At 39.6% G+C, this 24,839-nt stretch overlaps 1 protein-coding gene across 2 annotated transcripts in view; it reads left to right on the top strand.

Annotated features, from left to right (window-relative positions):
- Nucleotides 1–2,089: 2,089 nt before the first annotated feature.
- Nucleotides 2,090–24,839, top strand: part of MARCHF1 (membrane associated ring-CH-type finger 1) — a 225,569-nt gene continuing 202,819 nt past the window's right edge. For both annotated transcript variants that reach the window (XM_053941549.1, XM_053941550.1), the window contains exon 1: nt 2,090–2,150. The gene's annotated coding sequence lies outside the window, so the exon portion shown is untranslated. The remainder of the gene's footprint in view (nt 2,151–24,839) is intronic.

Raw genomic sequence — 24,839 nt, forward strand, 5'->3', positions numbered from 1 at the left:
AGCAGCTGTAGTTACAGATTTGTTAATGTGCTTAAGATGTGAAGGAATCTAAAAATTTTGCTAGAGAAAGCTGCAGCACCCTGTAAACAAGTATTTCTACTGGTGTTAAGTGATAAAGGAGCAGCAATTGTAACTTGCCTTTCCAACTGACAGACGGATGCTGTGCTCTCTGAGGCATTCACTCTGAAGAAATTGCTCTACAATAGCAAACTGAGCTCATCTTTTTATATTAACTTCTCAGAATTAATTGCCTATATGCATCTTCTCTTTGGTGCACATCTTTTTTCCAGTTAGACATTACTGTTCAAATGTCAGCCTGCCCCTTGGTTTTTAGTTGGTAGCAGCATCATTATCCACTCAGTATCAATTATCTGTGTAAGTTTGAGTTGTTTTTTGTCTTTTAAATTTTGTGTTCCACTGGACTCATGAGAACAGCAGCCTTTACTAGACCATGGTGATTAATTCACTTAGGCAGAGCAATGAGCAAAGGTTTCAAACTACTGCCCCTGCCTGGGACTTTAGGATCCTAGGTGGGTGGAAGGAGAGTTTGCATTCCTGCATGTGTGTTCTTATTGATTCAGTTTTATGAAAAATCATTCTGCAGATAACAAGAAACAACTTAACATCCAAATACTTTCTTTGGAAGGGAGGAAAGGATGTAATTTTGATGTGGTGAGCAGTCATGAAAGTGTGTTAAGATGGTGAGGCAAAACAGCAGTAATTGAGGCTGCTGTACCTCCATTTTCAATTTTATTTTCAGGATAAAGAAATTGCTGTTAGAAGCCTGGATAGGTGAAATCTCAATAAGAAAAAAAAAAAAAAGATGAATAAGGCAAGATAAAAATTGCAACGAGTGAATGTACTGTGTATAGCTGAGAATTAAGAGAATTTTTAAACTAGTGCCAGAAGGTGAGAGAATTTTGAGCAGCTTTTTTCCCCTTTTAATTATTTATCAGAAAAGGAGAAGAAATACATAACAAGCAGATATAACTTTAGAAAACCTCTCACGTTTTGATCTGCAGGTCATACATCATGACCCAGAAAAAGAGAAAAAGTAGTTTAATCTGCTTGAGTGAGCTCCACAATACAGAGGTATCTGCTTAATGTTTTGATCATGATGAAGGTGATGCTTCCTTAGACACTTGCCCTTATGGAAGGACTTGATGGTCTTCAATCTTTTCAGTGGACCTGTCTGGAGAAGCCTGAGGCTTGTACTACCACATTGAAGCTCAGGCTGAGGTTTTCATTAATTTCAAGATGTGTCGATTGAGTACAACGAGTAAAGAAAAAAAAAAAATCTGTGTGTCCTTTTTCTGCTCTTACTGTCTCTTAATTCATTAAGGCATTATTTAAATCAACCTGGGATGGTTTATGCTGGTGATGAAGTCTGTATCAAGACAGGTAAGTAGCCAGATGTATTGTGGAAATTTGGTCTATGCTGATTGTTTCATTTTGTTTTATTTTGATAATCCCACTCTGCAATGCTGCCTCAACACCTTAGTTTGTTAAGCTGTCTAAGACATTCAAACTCAGACTTATCTTCAAATGTGAAATGAGAATCAGGGCACAACGTGGATTCTAAGCAATGGAGATACATATTGTCCTGTGCCCTCTCCCGTCCCCCGCCCCGTGCTCCGTGCTGTACTAAAGGCTGAGAGATGCCATTTCTGCACAGCTCTCCGAGGGGAAGGGGAGAATCCGGGAGACCACTCCGATTTTTAATGCGGGGAGAAATAAACCTGCAAATAAGCCCCCTGCCTCTCCTCGGCTGGGGATTCCACGCACCGTTTCTGTACTCGCAACAAATTGATATTTACGGGAGAGCAGAAAGCGGGGAAGAGGGGCGGAGGGGAGGGTGCGAATGCTCGGGTGTGACACGCTCTGACGGCGCGGCTGCCCCGCACGCTGCGGCTCCGCTGCGGTTCCGCCGCGGCCGGACCGGCTCCGGGGGGGCAGCGCCGCCGCCGCCCGCGCGCCCCGCGCTGCCCGCGCGGCGGGGCGGGGCCGCGGGGTGACGTCATGGGGCGTGTCGGGGGCGTGGCGCGGCGGCGGTGCCGCGCCGGGAGGGCGCGGGATGGGGCGGGGGGCGCGGCCGGACCCGCCGGCCCGGCAGGCGGCTCCCTGCGGCACCCGGGCTCGCCCGGACACTGGTGAGAGCGAGGGGGCGGCTCGGCACCTGAGGGGTCCTGGCGGGGACGGGTGCTGCCTTTTTTTTGTTTTTTTTTTTAATTTCTTTTTTTTTCCGGTGGGGAGGAGTGCGGATTTGGTTTGGTTGTTCGGTTGGTTGGTTTGTTGATTTTTTTGGTGTTCTTGTTGTTTTGGGGATTTTCGCGGGAGAAGTGCATCAGGGCACCCCCGCGGGCTGGCGCTGCTGCCGCCGTCCCCTCGGCCGGTGCCGGGTGCGGGCACCGGCTGAAGGTTCCCGTCCGCTCCGTCGGGCTGGCGCTTGGACAGCAGCGGCCCCGGCTACCCCGGTCTCTCCGGGGCGATTTCACACCCTCCTTCACTTGGCACCACCCTAAATGCCGCTTAAAGATCAGGGATTTCCGAGTAAGTGTGGCATGTCGCGACAAGAGGGAACCCAGGTTAGAAAACCCTGGCGTGCGTGCGCAGGCGAACTTGGTCTTTGTTTGTAATCATGTTTTAAGTAATTTCTTGTTTAGTTGATGCTACGTGTGTGGGAAGGTGGATAGAAGTACCAGTCCTTACAAAACGCGACAGTAGAAGCTGTGGAAATGTGAACGAAGTTATTCATGTTCCCACTGCTGTCGGCATGCATATCTTGCTGAGACTATCTGGAAAAGGTTCCTCTAAATCTGGCAGTTCTCACTTTTCCTCTATCCATGCATTTTAAGAGCACAAGCGTCAAATGCCTTCTCTCACTTCTTTCCCGTCTTCTTCTTTCTTGTATTTGCAAGTTGTGGACAGGAATTAATTGAAAAGAAGGAAACACGGTCTTATGCTTTAATGCAATTTAAATTGTCTTCATTGCCTAGCAGAAAGGTAATGAACTGTCTCGTGTTTTTCCTTCTCAGTCCGAAATACTGCAAAGTTCATTTATCTTAGTGTGTATGGAGATGTGTAAATCTGATAGTTACTGTTGTGTGTTTTCTTAAATCCCTCTGATAGTGCAGGGACTGAAGTAAGTAGACGAACTGATGTTGTACCTGAGAGAATGAGCTTATCTTGCAAAGCATTTCCTTTTTAATACTGATCAGCTAATATGTACTCTGCCACAGTACTTCATTAAAAAGTTGGGAGCTAATTAGCTGTTTCTTACAGCTAGAGTTCCCGATTTTAATTAGAGTTCCTGTCTTTCAGTTTAAACTGATTAAAGCAATGCCAAAGCCATTCTGGTTATTTTCAATGTTTGTTTAAAAAAAAAAGGGAAAAAATGAGTAATTTTAAGATCTTTGTACTTCATGTTGAAAAACAAACACTTCTGTTTGGGGTTCTGTCCCTGATTCTCTAGAGTGTGGGGGATGAGACGATTATCTTATATTAGAGTGAGGAAGTAAACTGACTAATGGCAATGAAACTCACATGTTTGTTGTTCAAGGGTCATTGCTTTCAATAGGAAAATCGCAATTTGAGAAGGAAAACTCGAATGTGCTAACTAACAAACATGTGGATAAAGTGGATAACCGCTGGGCACTCAGGTGGATTTCGCAGTGCTCCAACCATGTACAGGGCTCTCTTTGGTGATTCGTGTAATGGTGAAAACTCTGCTGCTGTCTAATATTATTGACCAGAAGTCTTATTCAGACTTATATAAAGCTGTCATGGTGGTTAAATATCATCCTCCATTATGTTCTCTATTAATCTCATGTGTATACTTCAGACTTCATTCTGCTGAGGAACAGTTACTTACATTAGGCTTAAAAGAAAAAAGGGGGGCAATATATGGCTCATACATGAGTACACTGCTATATTTTAGACAACATTTTAAAACCCTGTTAGGGGTTTGAGAGATTTGCAAATTGGTAATTCCTGAGGGAGTTGTTATGCTGATAAGACTTCCAGTATCTTTATTCTGAGTATTTCACATCACTCTTGACATTCTTTATGGGAAGAGTTTAATGTTTGTTGTACACTGCTAAGCACTTGTGACAAGATTTAGCAATTGGTTCTTTAAAGTGCAAAAAACTAAGTCCTGGAAAATGCAAAGCTAAATGAATGACACCCTTTTAAGGCACACGAATGGGGCAAACTCGCAGTGCTTGAAACTCCCCTGTAGACTGACAGCTGACCTTGACTTTAACTCTATGAACTTGTTTGCTTTCAGTATTTGACCGAGTCAGCACTGTGATAATGCTCATGTTATGGCAGAAAGTTCTCTTGTCTTTTCTGACATTTAAAGGATATTGCTGTTACTATTATTTCACAGGGATTGAATTCTATGCAAAAAAACTTCCTTGCAAAACCTTTGGTGTTGTTATGAATGGGGTCCCATATGTCCAATTTCATAAATCACAGGATTGAAATTTAGCAGCAATTTTTAATTGGGGTATAAAATAATAATAATACAATTAGCTATAATGAAGTGGTTACAAAAAGTTGTTTGGCAGTGGTTCAGATACAGCATAAGCAAAACGGATCAGTCGGGGTACAGGAAGGGCTTTGCACCCTGCCACCCGTACAAAAGACAAAGGATCCAAACACAGCTTTTATACTGTATGCTAATACATATTCATCAATAGTTCCTGTAAATCTCCTCCCATTTTCAATTCTTGAAATCTACGTCACTCTACTGCATTGTGCATGCTCCCATTGTTGCTAGGGGGTCTTCTGGTCTCTTTGGGGGTCTTCTTGGAGGAAGGCTGAAGGTCTTCCTCACTGTCCTCTGAATGACCTGGCAGGTTGTGCATGCACATTGAGCTTGATGAATTATGTTCCAATTGAGCCTCATTATTTCATAGGTAAGACCACTATTTTAGGTTCCCTATCTGGAATGGTCCCAATTTTATTCATATTCAAGGTTGATCCTGCTCTGGGAGTTTTCTTCTAACTTCAGTTGATTTTGATTTGGGAGTCAGTTCCTGACTTCTTCCATTCCTAAGGCCGAATCCAACTCCTGCATCCTGCTTTCCCCATGTATTCTTGAAGAAACCCATCTGCTTCATAACACTAATCACATATACTTTTCCAATTATTTTCCCAAATTATTGATAATAGTACAACTTATTCGGCACGAATCAAATCCATTTATTACAGTGTTAATTTGCCATCACTAGATATTTGCATTCAAGGTGCAGGTATGCCCTGCATCTGCTCTGGTGTCAGGTATGCTGCCATTTAAACCTATGTAGTCAAATCTCTAAGTAACTGTGGCTAATTTTTCCATACTATGATTTTCTATATGTTTGTTAACTACTGGGCACATGAACTAATATGATGCCAGCATGGATAATGAGGTAAACCATCATCTATGTCTTTATATTTCATCTGGGATGTTGATATGTGGCTGCTGCAGTTTTAATATTCTCAGAATAACTGTCTGGCTTAGACAACTGGCTTTTCTCTTGTGGGAGAAGCAAGTTTACATACTTGGAATACCTATGTGCAAAATTTAAAGCATTTAATAGATATTTAGAAGACCTTACTGGCTAGACAGTTGTCCATAGGACCTAAGAGCAAAATGCCCCAAACATATATTGTTACATGGAAGTATGGAATCATGGAATGATTTGGGTCAGAAGGGATCTTATGGATCATCTAGTTTAAAACCCTCTGCCGTGGTGAGGGTCATCATGGAAATTGGAAGTGTCTCTTTAGTCTGTGGAGTCTTACTGGAATGGTCCAGCTAGGAGTAGATGCATCTGCTGGTAGTCTTTTCCCAGGCCGTATGCATCTCCTTGTAATTTTGGTCCTCTTCTTCCTTTTCAGTTCTCTCTGGTTTCTGCTGCCGCAGCCATGCTGCTGCCAGATGCCCGTTTGCTGTTTTTGCTGCCTATTTGCATTGCTGCCTTACCCCTTCTAGTTTTTCAGTTTTGATTTTGTTTGGAATGGTTTTGTATGTGTGCAATACATTTCTTAATCCAGTAGATGTGGTAGTTGTCCCCTGCCCATGGCATGGGATTGGAACTAGAGGATCCATGTCTCTTCCAACCTAACTCATTCTATGATTCAGTGTAGCATACAAGACAATGAAATTATATGCTTTGACTTGAAAAAAAAGTTAGGATCTGTAAAGAGAAGCATCTTGTTATATGAAATTAAATCCAGAATAGTCTCATCATCTTAATAGCAGTGCAAATTCAAATAATGACTTAATAGAGGAACTTAAACCTTTAATGTGATGAGAATAACCTTGTTAATTATCAGGGTTAATGAGGTGCATTTCTTTGAAGTGAACAGAGTGATCACAGGCCAGAAAAAAGATCTCTCTTCTGCTGGGTGGTATTTTTCCAATTCACTGGTAATTGAAAAGGGGATTTTGTTCCAGGCAAGTGTGTGATATTACAGCAATTTATATCAGATTCTTCAGGAAAGAGGGATAAACACCTATTTAAAAAGTAGACTTAATGATACAGTTAAAGCAATAATGAGTAGTAAGCTAACTTTAAGTTGTTTTCTGTGCCATTTTGGTGGTTCAATGCCTTCCCCCCCCCCAATTCATTGACAACCAGGCATGCACTAAAACTTAAATCTCATAGATTGGAGTTTCATGGTTTAGAAACAGTAGAGAGTTTGATAATATTGCATTATTCAGTGTAATTTCACTGCTCCGTTGGGTATTTCCATATAGCTTATAACTTTTCTTCCATGGAATGATTTTTGGGATGCAGAGGCACTAAAGGTGCTTTGAGTGACTGTATTGCCACAGTGCTGTCCTGTTGGTTTTAGGACAGGTGTACAAGATAGGTCTTGTACTGTATTGTGAGAGGCTTTCACAATGCTGAGCTGTGGATGGCTGTAAAGTTAATTTCAGACTAGATGACTATTAGAAAACAAAGTTTCTAATTTTGCAGTGAAGATGATAATATATTTTTGGCTCTTTCATAATCTTATAAAATGAATGCTTTTTCATGAGGAGTGGGTTAAAAGCTTTCCTAGTACCTTGTGGTTAGGAGGAGTTCTAGTGTTCCTGCCTGGATTTTGCCCCGTTAAGTTTGCTTGTCCGTTACCAGATTTCTTCACAAGAATGACTTCCAGAACTGACCCATCTATACCTGTCTCTCTGGCATGAGAGCATGTCTGCTTTGGGGAAGTGGTGGGAAGTACAGCACAGTGGGAAACCTCAGCTTGTTAGCTGTTAGGCTGTACTGGCTTGGCTGAACCCTTTATGCTTTGGGGTGAGGTAGAACTTCATCTTAGTCACAACAGAGTGCATTTTTGCAAAGGCAAACTGCATGATACCAAGTTGACTTTGTTCCATTGGTAGCAGCATGGTTGTGCTTTGTTGACAAAGAATGGTAATCCAAACTCTCAGATTTCAGAAGAATAAAATATATAACTGAAGTCTGGAAGGTCAAGAAGGGTATGATGTACTGGGAATGTTTCTGCAGTTGCCCACCAGCAACTGAAATCCAAGTTTGGTCCATTTGTACCTCCAAGTTGACTTTCAGGTAGACAAAATTAAATGTCGAATGTGGTGTCTGCAAAAAAATGTTATGTTCAATTTGATTGTATCAAAATAGTGGGCAGTGTATTTCAAAAACTACTTTAGAACACTGAGACATTTAATTACTTCTAAGCTATTCAGCAAGAGAGTGTCCCAGTCTGAAAACCAGAGGCTTGTTTCATTTGCAATTTGGAACAACATTTGTCCTTGCCTATTTATCTTCATTGCAAAATGAAGTTCTTTAAACAAGGTAATGGTCACTGACTGATTTCCTGTAAGGATTTCTGTTTTTCTTATAGGAACAGTTTCTCTATTTTTTCACATCTTTAGAAGTATTACAATTAACTCCTCCCTTGTATTACATTATTTTTTTTATTTCACGCTGTGTTACACAGCTCTAGGGGGGGACTTGCTGGAGAAGGGAAATGGCACCAAGTTCTTCAAGAACCTGTGGAAATGTAATCATTGTGGCATTGTATAGTTAGGTCTGCCAGTGAGGAAATGCAGGGGGCAGCTTTTGTGCTTGTCAGAGTTATTTTGGTTATGCTGGCTTATTGAGTGAAAATGTTTTTGACATCAGTAGCTTGCTAATCCCAGTTTTCCAGTTTCTGCCTGTTAGGTCTCTAAAGCAGAGAAGACATTCCAAACAAATGCACAATGAGGGGAGGCCAGGCCATATTTGCTGTCATGGGAGGAGCTTCCTTGGCCTCCATGGAGTGTAGTTTACGCTGTGATGGCTTGATGACTGTGGGTCTCATAGAAGATAGGTTTCTCTCTCCCTTCCCCAAGGTTGTCTTCTCTGAAGTCTTTTCCAGGTGGAAAAAAAAAAAAAGTACCAATGATGTTAAGGAACAAAGGGACTTGTTTAGCATAGAGGAAAAGTTCAAAGTGGAAGTCAGTTATTAATACATAGGTTCAGAGGTTAAACTGATATAACATGAACCAAGTTAAATACATACCTAACCTAAGGGACAAAATTTTGGCATGACATAAAGTAGTAACAAAATAGGGACTATCATAAGATCTCTAGCCAGTGGGGAAGCGAACTTTTGGAGCTATCTTCTGCCAGGACAGGAGTGTGCATGTGTTACATACTTTCTAAAACTTCCTCAATATAGAAAGCAGAGTGAGGGTCAGGCATTGATCTCTTCTCTTTGGTGAACAGTGACAGGACCTGAAGGAATGGCTTACAGCTGTGTCGGGGAGGTTTAGGTTGGATATTACGAGAAGATTTTTTTCACCCAGATGGTGGTTGGACACTGGAATAAGCTTCCCAGAAAATCGGTCACAGCACCAAGCCTGCCAGGGCTCTTAGGCACATGGTGTTACTCTTGGGGTGTCCTGTGCGGAGACAGAAATTGGACTTGTTGATCCCTATGGGTCCCTTCCAACTCAGGATATTCTGTGAATCTGTGTGCTCAAAGTTTTGTTTGATGTAAGACATTGTAGGACATGTGACGAAAGGAGACTGGGAGAATAACATGGAATGCAGCATTAATCCTGGTGTATTGCTGGAAACTGTGAGTTGGTACCTTTTTCTGTAGCAAAAGGACATGGGCTGAGCTCCAGATCTCTGATTTTTGGGGTTGGCTGAGTACAAAGGGAGCCATTCACTGGAGTAAGGAAATAAGGAAAAACCCTTGCTCAGAGGCAGGCTGAAGAGTGAAAGTTCTGCATGCTAGCACAAAGCAGTGTGTAACAGGATGAAATCTAATCATGCTTCCCTGGTCTTGGGTCATCATCAGAAAGGGATGATTGTGGTTCCCAAGGGAAGACCTTGTGCTTCAACATTTCTAGTACGTGAAACTGGCATCAGTCCTTGCTGCGTAATCTATGAATGCAGGCACGTTGCTCTCCTGGCCTGTGGTGAAAAATGTGCTACTTTACCTCATTGCTGCTTTAGGCTCAGAGGGTGTGTGCTGCTTCTTTGAAGAGAAACCTAAAGCACGGCTTCTGAGTGCTGACTTCAAAAGATGTCCACTATCTCCTCACAGTGGTGTGATCTCTTTAAGGTCTGTCTGCCAAGTGCAGCCAAGCACAGGTCAGCCGATGCTACTGAGTTGTTTCTCTGGTGAGTACTAATAATTTCAGTGTCTTGTAGAAAATTTATGTATGTAACAACAGTATCAAATTGTGCTGGCTCTCTGTGTGGGTACATGGCCATTAAAGAGCCAGCTGATGGGTTTTTGTGGAGACAGATGCTTTTCCATAAAGTTGATAAACATAACTCTAGAGGAGTGAAAATGTTTACTGTGAAATTTCCTTGTTTTTGTAGTACCTCCTTAAAAATCAAACAGTAACATCAGTGCCTTTGGTTAGTGGAAGTCCTAAGAGATGATATGGAGGGTTGGCTGGAAGATGACATACCTGCAAAAAGGCCAAATTAATTCCACCTCCACAGGCTTCTCGAATGCTGGTCTTCACAGCCAGTGGGATGCAGTATTCTGTGGAGCTGGGGGGAAGGGACTGACTGTCCACTGGAGGAAAAATGCATCAAAAAGATAAAAGCTCTTTGATAAACTCTTGCTAGAGTGAAGAACTGAATTCAACTCTGCCATTTTATTAGGATATGCTGAAGTTGGTAAGGTGGGCAACTTAAGGTAGAGCAAAGCCTGAGAAATTAAATTCTATCATTTTCTGTTCTTCTGGAACCTCACAGAGGGGAGGAGGAAACAGGATATAGATAAACTGAGTGTTTTCTTGGTAAGTTTGTTACATGGACAGTCCCTTGCGCTTTGTGAGTAACTTTTTCCCCTTTTTTTGTGCCTTTTGAGCAGCATTCGTAGTAATAGTCTGCTGATTGTATTCTGTCCTCCTGTGAAAAAGTTCTAATGCAAACCCTGTTCAGTCTGTAAGTGTTTGAAAATAGCTGTGTTTTATTTAACTATGAACAAGAGGACTTCAAATAAATGAGTTTTGCTTTGAAAGAGAGTGGAAGGCAATGTTACAAAGAAGGAGTTTTGGCAAGCGGAAAGAATGCTGAAGAGAAGTGACAGAATGTGAAAGGGGCAGATTTTATCCCTACTGAAAGGGTGGTTGAGAAATTTAAAGAGGAAGAGTAAAAAAAAATTGTGGAGGGGAAGACAGAGGTAAGGTTTTTGGAAATGGAGAAAGATCTAAGCAAACTAAAGGAAAACAAGCTGCTAAACTCTGTGATTGTATGGGTTAGAAGTGGAGAGAAAATATTTATGATAAGAGAAGATTAATATAAGTGGGTGAAATTACCAGAGTGGAAAAATGAATAGAATTGAGATATGGAATGAAGGATGATGATCACTGTGTGTGGAACAGGAAAAGAAAATTTTGTTTTAAACATGTGCTGTGTTGAAATTTTCAGAACTCTTTTCTTCCCTTGTTCTAAGGGAAAATGTCAGGCCGGTTGTGCAGGCTGAGAATGGTGACGCTCCCAGTTCCAGCCAGCAGCCAGGCAGAACACATCCTGCCAGTACACTGACACAATGAATGTGCTCCCACACCTGCTCCACATGCTGCACTTCAGACAGGTGTTCCCATGGCCCAGCTCAGGCTGGCACTTTCAGTCACTCGCCCCAGTCTCTCTGGTGGTTGGCAGTCACAAGTTGCTGCACTCTGCACCCTGTGCATGCATGCAGAGTGAGCAGAGCCACTCACCCAGAAAAGAGCTGGAAAGGGTTTAATAAGCACATAGGACAGGCTAAGCTGATCAGGGCAGTGCACAACCAGGCAGTTGAACCAACCACCAAAACATTTGCATGCAACTTTTAATCCATTTACTCCTCCGTTACCTCATGCTTGTTCTTTCCCAAATCCTGTAAATCCATTCTTGCATTTGGTTTTCCCTATAAAGGTCTCATAGCAAGTCCTGTGCAATCCCCAAATGCCCCTCCCTTACATCCCATAGTACATCTCACATCTGTGAGCACTTGTGATGGGTTTCAGAACTGAGCAGTGTGACTGAGGTCCTCCTTGGGACAGCCCTGAGAAGAGTCTGGATGGGGCCTCCCTCACTTCCTTCAAATCCCTTAATTTGGGTCCGTGCCTTTTTCCATACTTTTCTGTCCCCTAATTTGTGTCATTCTGCAGCCCTGTGGTCCTCTGGCCTCACAGAGAGAACCCCTTAGTGGGCTGATTGTTCTTCTAGTGGGCCTGGAAGAAGATGGGCAAAGTATAATTTGTGCTTCCTCACTTGCCACTGTCTCTCTGTGCTCCGTTGTTGGGGTGCAAATGAGCTTTTCTCATATAGTCTTAACTGTATAAAACCGTCTTTATTTGCTATGGGAATTTCAAAGAGTAAAATTGTGATGAAGATTCTTTGTTAAACAATATGTAGGAATGAAAAATATGTAATTGTTATAAAGTTCATGCTTCTTGCCTCCTTATTTGGCTTTATGCTGTGGAATGCAAAATATAATGTATGACCTGCGAAATCTAGTCAAGTTAAATTTTTGTTTTAAAACTTGAAAGGGTATATTGTTCAGCTAAAGGACTAGTTAGTAGCAATAAGCTACAGCACAGGTTACAACACTACTTAAACATCTGTGAGGAATCCAGGTAATGGTAATTATTACAAAACAAAAACTGAGGGAGTGCTTTTGATTGCTTGTAGTGATGTGGTACCTAATGGAATAGAACTAATTTTTTTTCCCAGAATTGCCACCGGCATTTCGGTATATGCCTTTCAGAGCTTAGATGACTTCTAAAGTCTGTACTTTACTATAGTCTGTAATTACTTCTTTTTAAACCACGATTAAACATATGTGTGTTCTGAAAAGCTGCCGTTAAGATACACTTGAATTCATGAAAGAATGATTGTGTTCATCATTACAACTGGATTTTTTTGGTGCCTTAGGACTGAAGACAGGACCCTGCACAGAGAAACTGTCAAGCTGAGTTAGACCCTGCAAAGAATATTGGGGACAGGAGCACAAAGTTCATCAGAGATGTTTCCAAGAGTGGGAATGGGAAACACTAAAAGTCTAGGTTTGTCTAAAAACTTAATTGAGTGCTATGTTTTATACCAAGTGAGTCCCGTTGCCTACAGGAAAAGGAATAGAAGTATGGAAATGGAAATTAACATGCAGCTTGAATGCAGATTGGCTGTGAAGTGAGGTGTCTAGCTAATTAGGCATTAACAGGGAAGTGTGCTTTTTTCTTTAAAGGGGCAAAAACTAATCCAAGGAACTGCAGGATTATGGTTTTGACGTCAGTGTTAATCAAGTTCCTAAACTGCTTTTGTAGGAAGGGATATTTCTGTGCATAATGGTAAAAGAATATTAGAAAAAGGTATTAGGAGTTTATCAAGGAGAGTGGTACTATAAGGAAATGTGACAAATCAAAGGCCCCTTTGCCTCAGCTGTGCTTATATAGCTGTTTTCTTTGCTAAACTCTAAATAAGGTAAATTTTGTTTTTATGAAACAAAATACACTGTACAACCTTTTTTGACTTGTACCATGTCATTATTTGGAAGCTTGACTTCTTTGGCAAGATGAATTTTATAGAGTAAGTACTCTGTAGGTGTGTGGAGATAATCACAAGGAAAGTATTACTTGGAATAAGACAATGCTGTTAGGAGAGCAGATAACCATGTGTATAAATTTATTCCAGAAACTGGAGTAGGCTTTCTAATCAACAGAATAACCTCCCAGTTGAAGGAATTTTATATCAAGCCATGTCTTACTGCATTAAAATAATGTCTAAGAAATTTCTGAAGAAGGTTCCATAAACATAATGAGATGCCTGTCATAGCAAGAAACTGAATTCATGGAGCATGGGCACTATTTTCTGTAGTATTTTCCTAAAACAATGTTCAAAAAAAGTGAATGCACCAATACCACAAAAGTCTATTTGACAGCATGTGTGTGTGTCTCTCTCCATGGTGGTATGGAGAAAGGTTTTTCAAACAGAAATAACCAGTTTCAACAACTACAACAAAGTGAAAACAATTTGGACATAACAGTATTTCCTCTATTCAGGTGATTTAAGCATGTAGAAATTTTAAATAGCTAAAAAAGCTAGAAAGGAGTTTTCTTTGATAAAAGTTCTGAAATAGATAGTTGAAATGATAGTTGAGGAGTGTGATGTGATAAATTATGAATACCTTCTTTTACTCTAATAATCTATTTAAAGTAAGCTCTTCTTGATATATGACATTGGTCATTGTTCCACTTTTACTGGGCTTTAAACTCTCTCTGTGATGTCTGCCAGCCTTTTGAGTAGAAATTTTGAAGGTTTCAGCAAGGTTAGAGAGCTGAGCTGGCGGACAGAAGATAACTGTCAAATGCTTTTGCAAACTCACAGACTCTGATACTTCTGTGTAGGGGCCTTGAAATAAAATAGATTGATTCTTGTCCAAGGAACGATTTTCTCCCGTTCCTCAGAAGATTTATTTGCTTGTGGAAAATAGTAGACCTCAAAAACACCTGTTTTTGTGCTAGGAAGACCTAGACTTTATTGACTGAAGCTTCTGTAACATTTAATGGCTGGGCCAAAAGAGGATTACTCTGAAATCACAAATGTGAGTCATTCAGGCTGTGGGAGATGAGGATGTGAACAGGCAAACTGACACTGCCTGCTGCCCAGGAGCTCTGGGAGAGAAAGCTGCTTAGAAGTAAAAGTCCTGAGGAAGCAAAACAAAGAGGAGAAAATGATCTGGAAGGGAACAAACCTGAAGAGATGAATGCTTGAAACCTGAGAAGTCAGATTGTACAATGGAGAGGTAATATTCAGAGTCTAGGCTAGAAAAGTGACGTGCTAAAAGCTAAAATAAGAATTAATCTGTAGGATGTGATTCGGACGAGGATACTAATGAGAGAGGATGACAAGGAGCTAGTTAAGAAGAACAACACTGTTTCTGTGATTTGAGATGTTAAGGCAGACAGGCAAGAGTGCCCAACTGAAGCCAGGTCAAGCTGCTAGTGTGACAGCAGTGTAGACAAAATGTCCAATTGATTTGAGTTCTTGATCACAGGGGTAGTAACACCTTGGCACAGTTCCCCACTTTGGCTATTACAGCAGACCCCAGTTATTCTGCAGGATTCTTTGGTGTCTGTGAGTATGTATTACAGCTGCATATAATACCTTTTTCCATACTTTTCTGTCCTCTTTCCACAGAACCATTGCTCAGAATTGTGATGTGCTGAGGATAAATCAGAGCTGTGTAACATTTTTATCTGTAGAGCTCTAACCTCATTTTATAGTGCATGCTGAATACACAATGGGGGAAAGTGTTTTTTGTAGTTAGGCAGCTAAATATTACCCTGGATATATGGCTTATATGGCTTATGGCTTCTTTACCCACATAGGTCCTGTTTGAAGCTGGAGCTTTTTTTTTTTTTAGATTTTATTTATTTTTATTAGTATTTTTAATTTTTTTTATATTTTATTTATTTATTTATTTTTAAGTTTGAAGATGTATATTTTTGTTGTGTCATTCTCTCCTTTTCTGCCCAATCTGGAAATCAGGATCTAATCTGTAGAAGAATTGGATAATTGCTTCTGGCAATCACTAAAGGCCTTTTAGTGCTTGCTTGCTGTTGAGACTGTGTCAGCTCTATCTGCTAGTGTCTGGAGACATTTCTGAGCCAGGTATCCTGATTATATTTAGTAACGTTCAGTATTATTCAGGAAATGATGTTATATTACAATAAGTACCTTTTGGTTTAGCAGGTTCATAAAAGAGAATTCTGTTCTCACCTATAACGATTTAGCCTCAGACCTATCTTCCTACTTAAATATTGCTGGGGAGTAGTGCAAAGCTTACTCCAGTTCCCTTTCTGCTTTACTCTGTGCTATTGTGGTCTGTGTAGGACTGCAGCTGTACGAGTTTTGCTGTTATTCCCTTGTAACAGTCATCCCAGAGCTGGAAGTTTGTCCATGCTTTACTGCTGTGTTGGCTGTGCAGTTCCATAATGGTACTTCATGGTTTAAGGTGGCTGCAATTCCTTGTGCAAGCCAGGAATTGCACAAAGTCACAGTTCTTGCTGCATTACTTTCAATGCACAGAGAGAATGCAGATGCTTCACTGGAAACAGAAAAACAGATTTTTTTTTTTTTTTTTGCCAAATATTACTTTTCCATTTCACCTTCAGGTAAATAAGAATTGAAGCCTATTTTGGATCTCTAAATTACAGCTTTTTGCTTCACCATCTCTACAATAATACCATTGAAGTGTAGAAAACTTTGTTATAGCAAGACCAGTGAATTACACTCTTCTGTGCTGACAAACTAGTAAGAATTGTGACAGGCCGTGTTGCTTTTTAGGCTAATAATAGGATAGTTTCTGTGTTTCATGAAGGAACAAATAAAATAAGAGACATCTTAGAATGTCTCCTTAAATGATCATTAAAATTCTGAGGGAAAGGTTTCCTTTCGGAATGCTAAAAAAATAAAAATGGGATTAAAAATGCTGTTCAAAGTATAATTAATATCCTGTGTGTTATTTGCATCTAGGGATGATTTAAATCACTTGCCAAGGGGGGAATGCCAGGAAATAAAACATGATGGCTTGCAAAATTGACAGAGAAAGCAGGCAACTTCTGGTAGTGTTTAAGTGGTAGTATTCTAGGAGAGCAGCAGTGAACTTGATGGGATCCCTCAGCTTCACAAAAATTCAAATGGAGTGACTGTTAACATCTCAACAGCTAAAAGTTGCTTATGGTTAAGGCCTTTTATCTTCATTGCTTTGCAACGCAAAGAGATTAATAATTTTTTGTGATGACAAAGTATGTTATAGAAATAAATTAATTTATGGTAAGGTGTTGTGGAAAAACATATCCTGGACTTTCTTAAGCTACTTATAAAGTAATTTTTTTAGGGAAGATTTTTGAAAATAATTGAATGAGAGTATAAGAAAGAGAATATAGGGATAATGTGAGCTAATTTGCCTAGGCTATGAGATGAAGCAAGATGTATCTTCCCTAATCAGGCACATTTAATTTAGAATTCATGTTCTTTTTTCCCTTTGATATTGCCATCCCCCCCCCGCAACTGCAATTATTCTTTGCATCTCATGCATCTTTTTTCTCCCCTTGGTAGGATGATTTCTGCAGCGTGTGTTGCATAAAATAGTGTTAAGTGATGCTTATTATAAGCCGGGAAGCTTAATGAAATATTTACATGAACACTTAACTAACAGACATAACTTTTAAGATTTAACGGACCACCTGCTCAGCAACTGAAATAGAGCAATGCTGTTTTCAAAACCAGTTAGTTATTCATGGCCAAGGAAACATCCTGGGTAGAGCTCCCAGAAAGCTGTTTTCTCATCCTATTAATTCTTCTAGGACTTAAAAAACCCTCAACCAAACAACAAACAACCCCTAGAAAAACTTGACGAATCATAAGGCTTGCAGAGAAAAAAGAAGAATGGAGGTAGGGAGGAGAAGTAAGAGGAACAGAAACCAGTGAAGAAATGCAGATTTATAGTTTAACATCCAAGAGTGCATTCTCTTAACAAGGTCACATCTTTCAGATCTCTACCTTATTTTAATACCTGGCTAGTTTAACACATTGTCCTCCTCCCTGTGTTCAGAGCTGTCTGTGCTCTGCCTTAAGTCCAGAAGCTATATAATGCTCTGTTACTGTAAGCATGACTTACAGTAATTTGTTGGTTCTTTTTCACAGGCCTGATTAGATGAAACACAGCTACTGATGGTTCTGTAGCAGTTTGTGTGTACTTGTCTATGCAGATGTCTTTTGTGTAATGGAGAGGCATGTGCTAAACTGAGGTAAACCTCAGCTATTGCTGTGATCAGAAATATCACTGGTTTAACTGCTGGAATTTTTCTCCCAGCTGTAGAAATCTAGGAGTAGACAGGCGTATCAAAATATTTTTGACTATATCTGTTCCAGCAAGGACTTTATCTGAGTGAAAAGATGCATCTTTCAAGTATAAAATCAGATAGCAATTAAATGCAACATTTGCCTTGCAGGGGTGAGGGTTCCTTGTCAAACACAGTTGCTACACTTCCATTTTTTGCATTTTAAATGGTTATCAAGTTTGTTCAGTCTGTGACAGTGGCAGAGCCTATCCTCTGTGCTTGTGTCTGGAATGAGATGAGATGAGGTACCTGGAGTTAGAAGTGAATGCTGTTTCTACAGCTTTCCCACAACACATACCTATTTCTTTGTAAGTTGAACTGCTCAAACACACAGCCAATGAGGAGAAGACTGCAGAGGGCCCTCAAAATCTGAATAGTCATATGAGTTGAATGAATCCAAAGAATTAAATATCCAGATAGACACCCTTGAGAAATCTACTTTTAAGCAGTAGGTGTGGGATTACAAATAAACCTACAAATTATCTTCATTTATACTGGGCACATTGGTGAACATGAACATAATTTTTTCTTTCCTTGGCAAAATGAAAGTAGTTGTTCTCAACTAGTCCTGGGAGGGTTGGTCTTTCTCACAGGCAAGAAATGTAAAATAACTTCATGGTGGATAATTTTTTTTTTTTTAATGCTGAAGCAACAAAGACCATGTGTTCCATTTTTGTTCAATTAGGTGACAGTTATCCCTTCTGTCAAACAGCTACTGTATCAGTACCATGTACAACAGAAATTATAGGATAGCAGGTAACAAACTGGGGCAAGGGTGTCATGCTCCATAGGAGGGTACAAGTCTCAGTTGGTGCTATAAGTGGTTACTCTTTCTCTTGGTGGAGAAATGTAGCATCCTCACCAGACAAGCATCTACCTCAGCTTTGAGTCTGGAATAAACAGGCACAAGCACCATGCTTCTTACAGGACATGATTTGAATGTTTCCTATCTTGAACTTTGGGATGCTAGAAAGTGAATATTCTGCCACAGCTCTCATTATTAAAATGTTAAGCAGGATTTGGTTTTGACAGTGTTAAAGTTGAACTAAGTGACTGCTTATTTTTGGCATAAAAATCAGACTGTTAGAAATCAAGCCATTTTCTCTGGCTTTCAGTCCACATTTTAAGCTTGGGCTTTGTGTTTTGTTCTGTGACAAATGTTATAAGGATTTCAGAACTGCCAGGTACTGCAAATACTTGGAAATAACAGAGGCCATTTCAGGTCGCAAAACATTTGGCAGTTGTGGGCATTTCTGCCTGGAAATACTGCTTGATTCCCCTTTAGGGAATGTTCTGTAACAAAAAGAATGCCTTGAATAGTTTTATGTTTAGGTTGGAAATTGTTTGATTGACACCTACCTTGTAATGAAGGTAATTACAAATGGTTAACTTAAATTTTTTTTGAAAGGCCTAACTAGAAGTGGTCTAATCCACTTTCTGCACATCAGCATGTATTTGCTTATGAGAGGATTTTGGAATCAATTTGATGTTCATTGAGATGTACCTACTTGTGCCTTCATTTTCTATTTAATCTTTCTCCAGTTACTTTGGCTTAGAAAACATCTTCCTTCATAGTGGGTCATCTTTCCTAATTTTGTTAGTTTATGTACTGTATAGTAGAGAATTATATTTGTTGAGAACTTGAGTTCTCAGTGGAAAGCATTAATTGTGAAGCTTCTTAGCTATTGGAATATGTGCCAGAACCATTTTCTTTATGGAAGAGGATTCTATAGCTGCATATCTGTATTGGTGTTGTGGAAAGTTCTGAGCACATGGTGTGCTCTCTGGTCCATGGCCAAAATCAAGACAGAGGAGACAAATGCTGTAAAGGCAGGAAGTAAAAGTATTATGAAGAAAAATTTTCCTTTATGAAGAAAAATGTAAGCTGTTATCCATAAAGATGCTGTATTTTGGTATTTAATTATCCCTTGGAAACCTTCCCATTTGGTACCTTGTCATTATGAAAGACTAAAACCTGTGATTTACTGGATAATGGGGAATGGTCTTTGCAGATGGACATTTAGAAAACAGAATTTAAACAAAGCTGCGCAAGACACCCCCAAGAATCACACCATGCACCTGAGAGTGTTGTCCAGATCTTTTGATACTCATCAGCTTTTGGCTTCTTTGCTGTGATTTCCCGGAATGACAATTGCAGCCGTTTGTGATGACTTGGCTTAACTTTGTTAATCTTTTCTAGAGAGCTGTAATAGAAATATTAGGGTTGGTATGAATGAAGTAGAAATGGTGTCTTTAACCACCAGAAACAACAGAAGGGTTAAAAGAAAAGCCTGTGATAATGAAGATTAGCTCTTAAAACATGCAGCTCAGAGGACACCATTGTCAGGAGTAAGATTGAGCAATGCTTACGCCAACACCAAGGATGCCTGCTGTCTCAAAGAGCTGATAATTTGTCAGTGAAAACGTATTATGTATGCTACTACTTTTCCTACCTGCCTGACAAATTAAGGAAAACAGCCTGGCTTAAGATTTACGGAGACTGAGATAAGTGAGGTTCTGGTGTGGAGGACCCACCCCACAATGGCTCCTAGAAGCTATGTAGGTCTGTAGCTTATTGTTACCAGTTGAGAAGAAACCTAGAAAGTCCAATAGAAGAAAGACAGTCCTCCAATACTGAGGACTTGGTAGCTGGTGCCTGGTGCCTCTTGTCCTTTTTTTATAGAGTTCAGGCAGTTATGCCAGGTACAAGCTTGGTAAGCAAGAGGTATTTTGCAAGAGCCACAAATGTGGTATGTGCTGTAATTTTGGGAACTGCCTTTTCAGACTGAGAAATGTAGGCATCAAGATAAACATTTGTAGTTCTGTGCTTGAACACGCGTTGTAGTCAGTGTATGTCGGAGAGTACACAGCAAACCAGTGGGAAACACTGCGTAGGGAACAGACTGGCTTAACTGCCTAGCAGTTTTATTTAGGTTATTTGTAGGATGTATTGCAGTTTACATGTTCGGTTTGGATCTTTTTTTAATGTTAGTAGACTGTAACACAGTACTTTTTGTGCCTGGAACCATGTTGTTTTCAGGGCCTTGTATGTAGTGTAATTACCTCTCTAGAGTGAAGGGGGGGGGTGGAATTCTTGGATGTGCTACTCGATGAGAGCTATGCACACCTGTAGGGAGAGTATAAGGAGAAGCAGCAAAGTTCCTGATTGCTTCCATGTGTCTCTACATCTTTGCTAGGGAAGAACATTACTTTTAAAACAAACCTCCAAAATTCCCTTATCTTGTTCTCTTTGAAGTCTTTAAAATAATGATGATGTCTTATTTTGGCATTTTGGAAAAAAAAATCATAGTTCATTAAACTTCATAGATAATGATACTGGGTTACTCAGTGTTTAAGATTTCTTTTCCTCCATGTTTATGTAGCAAACCTGTGGCTTGTTCTGTGTGTTCTTTTTGAAGTTACACAACTGGAGGCCATGCAGTATAGAGATGGTTTGGATTTCTTAATATTTAAGGGGGAGAGCAGCTGAATCAATGAGCTGGGAGTAGCAAGAGAATAATGCCTTATTTCATGCTTGTAGAAGTGAAACTCTTGTCTTTAATTTGCCTCTTGGAAGAAGTGGTCTGTTAGAAGCCTTGACCTTTGACTTAAACCTAGAACTAAAGTCTGTGTAATGAAAAAGCTGTCAGAAATGAAAGGTTATACAAAATGTGATGAATTTTTGAACTGTTCAAGAACATGTACTCTTAATTCCCTGCTGATTTGCCTAACCAAAGCAGCATTGCTGTCACTGTTCACTGAACACCATTATACTTTTACTCATCATCTCCATGCAAATGTAAAAAATCTAAGCACAATATGGAAATAGTCCAGCCTAAACAAACAGTGTATTTGATTCCTTAGGAAATATGTCAATTTGGGTCAAAAATGTTATCAGCCTGAATCAATTCAGTAATAGCTGACCTTGGCTATATGATTTTACTTCCTGTTTCTTAGCAACAGGAAACTTTTCTGTAGGAGGATTGTTTAATATCCTAATCTGTTTTAGAAGCTTTTATACCTAAAGAGGAACAGATGGTCTAAGGAAATGTTATTTGTAGCAATCGAGATAGGGAATATCTATGGATTCTTTTGTTTTGTTTTGTTTTCTCATTGTATTGTCCTGCACTTATAATTATATAGTATTTCTTTGATGGTTGCAAAAAAACTTCTTTTAGGATCAAAGAATAAAGGAAAATCTTCAGATCCTACAGTCTTCTTTTTTTTTTTTTAGGTGCATGATGCAGGAAAGCATCTTGCATAAAAATATGTTTGCTTGTGCATCTGTGCATTTCTAATCCAAAGTGAGAGAATTCCTATAATTATACTCTGTAAGTGTTGAATTGTACTTGAGTGAATGAAGAAAGCTCTATCTACAATGAGATTTTGTTCACTGGCATTTACTAGCTCTCCTACTCTTAAAATCTATCATGTGAATTGGCTTCCTTTCTCCTTTTTGATACATTCCAAAGGTTCTTTATACTTCAGTGTAAAGAGTCTTTTTTGAAAGGTTACTTGTACATGGCTTAGTGTTCACATAAATATAATGAATCTATAGTTTTCAAACACTATGTTTGGGCTATTAAGGGCCCAATGAAGATATAATCTGGTTTGTTTTTCTGTGGTGTCAAATTCCTTACTTCCAAAGAAGCCAGCTGAATGCTTGTAGGAGAATGGGCAATCTTGATATTTTCTACATTAATTTAAAATCAATATAGAAGCCTTGATTCTGAAGTCTTTATTGCAGCCACCTATAAAGGATAGGATAACAAGACCTGTCCTCTTCTAATTCTTTCCCAAAGTACTGTGTAGTACATTTCCTTACTTGTTCCTGAAGGATCTCATGCAAATAAAAGTACCTTCCCTACATCACTTAATTATTGTCTTAAGAATCATCCTGTAATGATGCTCATAAATACCTGACCATGAAAATGTCTGAATTTCTGTGGTTTTGGTTTCTCATTGAGACATTTTTGATATGCAAATTCCATTGAGAAGAGAGAGAGCTTTTAGCTGCAGAGTGGGATATGAAGTTCTCCCATCATGCAAACTCTTGCCATCTTGTGCCCCTATTGTCATATTTGTATGTTTTTGTCCTAGTTGTCATCCAGATCACTGGGAGTGGGCATGGCCAAAACATTGTGTTATTCGATACTATCCTACATTTGTAGTTACGGGTGGGGAAAGGGAAGGAAAGGCATGGATTCCAGTTGGAAGCAAGCGTGGTGGGTGGAGTGGTTGGGGTGGGGTGCTGCCAGCTGTGGTCATGTAAGGTCATGTTTTGGTGAACATGTTTTATGTGACCAGAGGCTCACCTCACTGACAGCTGAGACCTTTTTGGCGACACTGCACCGTGCTTGCTCCTGGTAGAAACCCTCCGTCTTCCCTTTCCCTTGCCCCTTGCCATAAGATAAGATGGCATTGAATTACACAGTGTCTTGGCCATGCCCCCTCCCACTGATTTGGGCTGCCACTAGGACACTGGTGTGCTTCCTTATTTTAAGAGTTAGCCTAGAAATAGTTCTGCTTGAACCTTTTCCTTGTGGCAAGAGAAGACTGTCATCTTTGTTTAGTTCCACTTAAGTAAAGTTTTTCTGACTTCACACATTTTCACGTGAAATATTTAGAAATGAAACTGGAGTGTGGAACTTAACTGTCTCTTTTTCACCTTCATAGAAAGCTCTTCCATTTTGTTGTGCCTTTTTTACTGGTATTTTAATTGGTTGGGCTGAATGAAATCTGGAGGTTTATATTTTGACACATTCACCCCTATCTACTCCCTTACTCCCAGATTTGACATAAGAACTAATATGAAAGCTAAAACAGGCTTACTCTCTAAAAACATCCAAACTCTGCTTAGGAATGTTTTGTGTATTGTATCCTTCCAAGTAGTGAGTCTGTTCTAAAGCATACATCTGGATGGCATGCTTAGTCCAGAGAAGAAAGAGGTATATTTTGGAAAATCTTTGATGGCTGCAGGGAGTCTCCTAAGAGAAGCACGAAAGAAGGCTAGACAAGGTGAAAGTTGGAAATATTTTGTTTTCCTTTTTTTATTATTTCTGTCGTATTTCCCATTACCTTTTAAAAGGCATGATAGAAAAAGAGAAGAGAGCATGACTTTTAATATGTACCTAACTTAATGTTAAAAATAAATTTTGGTTCCTGAAATCTTTCATGGAAAATGACCCTGTGTAGTTGCCTGAATAATTGAAATGCCTATTACATTATCTTGCTTTTCTGTGGTTTTGGCTTTCCGAGAGTTTGCTCATTAATGAGAGAAAAGGTAGTGAATCTCTAGACTCTGTTATTATATCTGACATGCAGAAATTACAGCCCTTCATCTACAAATGGTTGGTGTATTTTGGTCTTTGTATAACTAGGAAGATCAGTCTAGGAAGGAAGAACTCTTCAGTCTTAATGGAGTATTCTCACAAAGCACACGTGAAATTGGAGGGGCTGAAAAAGTAAAAATTAAAGGGTTTCTTTTAGGGAAAGGGAGTCCCTATTTTTTCTTTTTTAAGGAAAAAAGCATTCCCCTTTTTTTTTTTCTTAGTTAAATCTGTTTATGAATGGTTTATTGTGTACTACTTAAGCACATCTGGATAGTGGAAATGGCAGAGAATGCCTGCTCATCTGTGATGTTCATTAATAGACCTCCATATTTAACCAAATCTCAATAGTTGCTGAAGGAGTTAAGGATTTTGAGGGCTCAAGTCACATACTAGTTGAGAATTTAATTTGATCTCTGTCATGAGCATTGCTAGAACCACCTACTAATGAAATAAAGTCTATAATTGTCTTTTTCAGAAACTATTTGTTGCCGGGACAGGTGTGGTAGGGTTTGGGTTTGTTTTTTTTCTAATTTTTAAGTAGGGCAGCAAATTTGAGCCATTTTGAAAGACTTGACAAAAAGTGTGAGTGAACTCAAGTTCTGAGCTATGTAGGAGAACAAAGTCACATCACTAAACCTGTCCAACACATTACTGCTTACTCTTGCATCCATCTCTATTTGTGTGTCTTTTTCTGAGGCACAAGTCTTTTATTGGCACGGGGTCGTCATTTCACTGTGACAGGTGATATACAGACTCTCACCTGTTGGTTCACTGAATTTTAGTTCCTCCTTTTCCTTTCCTGTTCCTCCTTTTCCTGGTCTTGCTGAGTCAGTAAAAAGAACAACCAGAAAAGCCCAAACAACAAGCAAACAAAAAAACAACCCAAAAATTCCCACAAGCCCCATCCCTCAAACGGAACACAACCAACCATGTATAACTCCCTATAAAAAAATAAGTAAAACTTAAAGAGGTTATTAAAAGTTTTTCCCTTCAGTATTATGACAAATACAAAATCAAGAGAGAGCTGTTACATAATATTTACAGTTTATATCAGTGCATAAACTCAAAAAAACCTGATCAAAATGCTAAAGTAAGGGAGAACATGGATTGATATCACAATCTAGAGCACACTAGTGTCTAGAGCA

The sequence above is a fragment of the Vidua chalybeata genome, chromosome 4 (genome assembly GCF_026979565.1).
Source record: "Vidua chalybeata isolate OUT-0048 chromosome 4, bVidCha1 merged haplotype, whole genome shotgun sequence".
Classification (NCBI taxonomy): domain Eukaryota; kingdom Metazoa; phylum Chordata; class Aves; order Passeriformes; family Viduidae; genus Vidua; species Vidua chalybeata.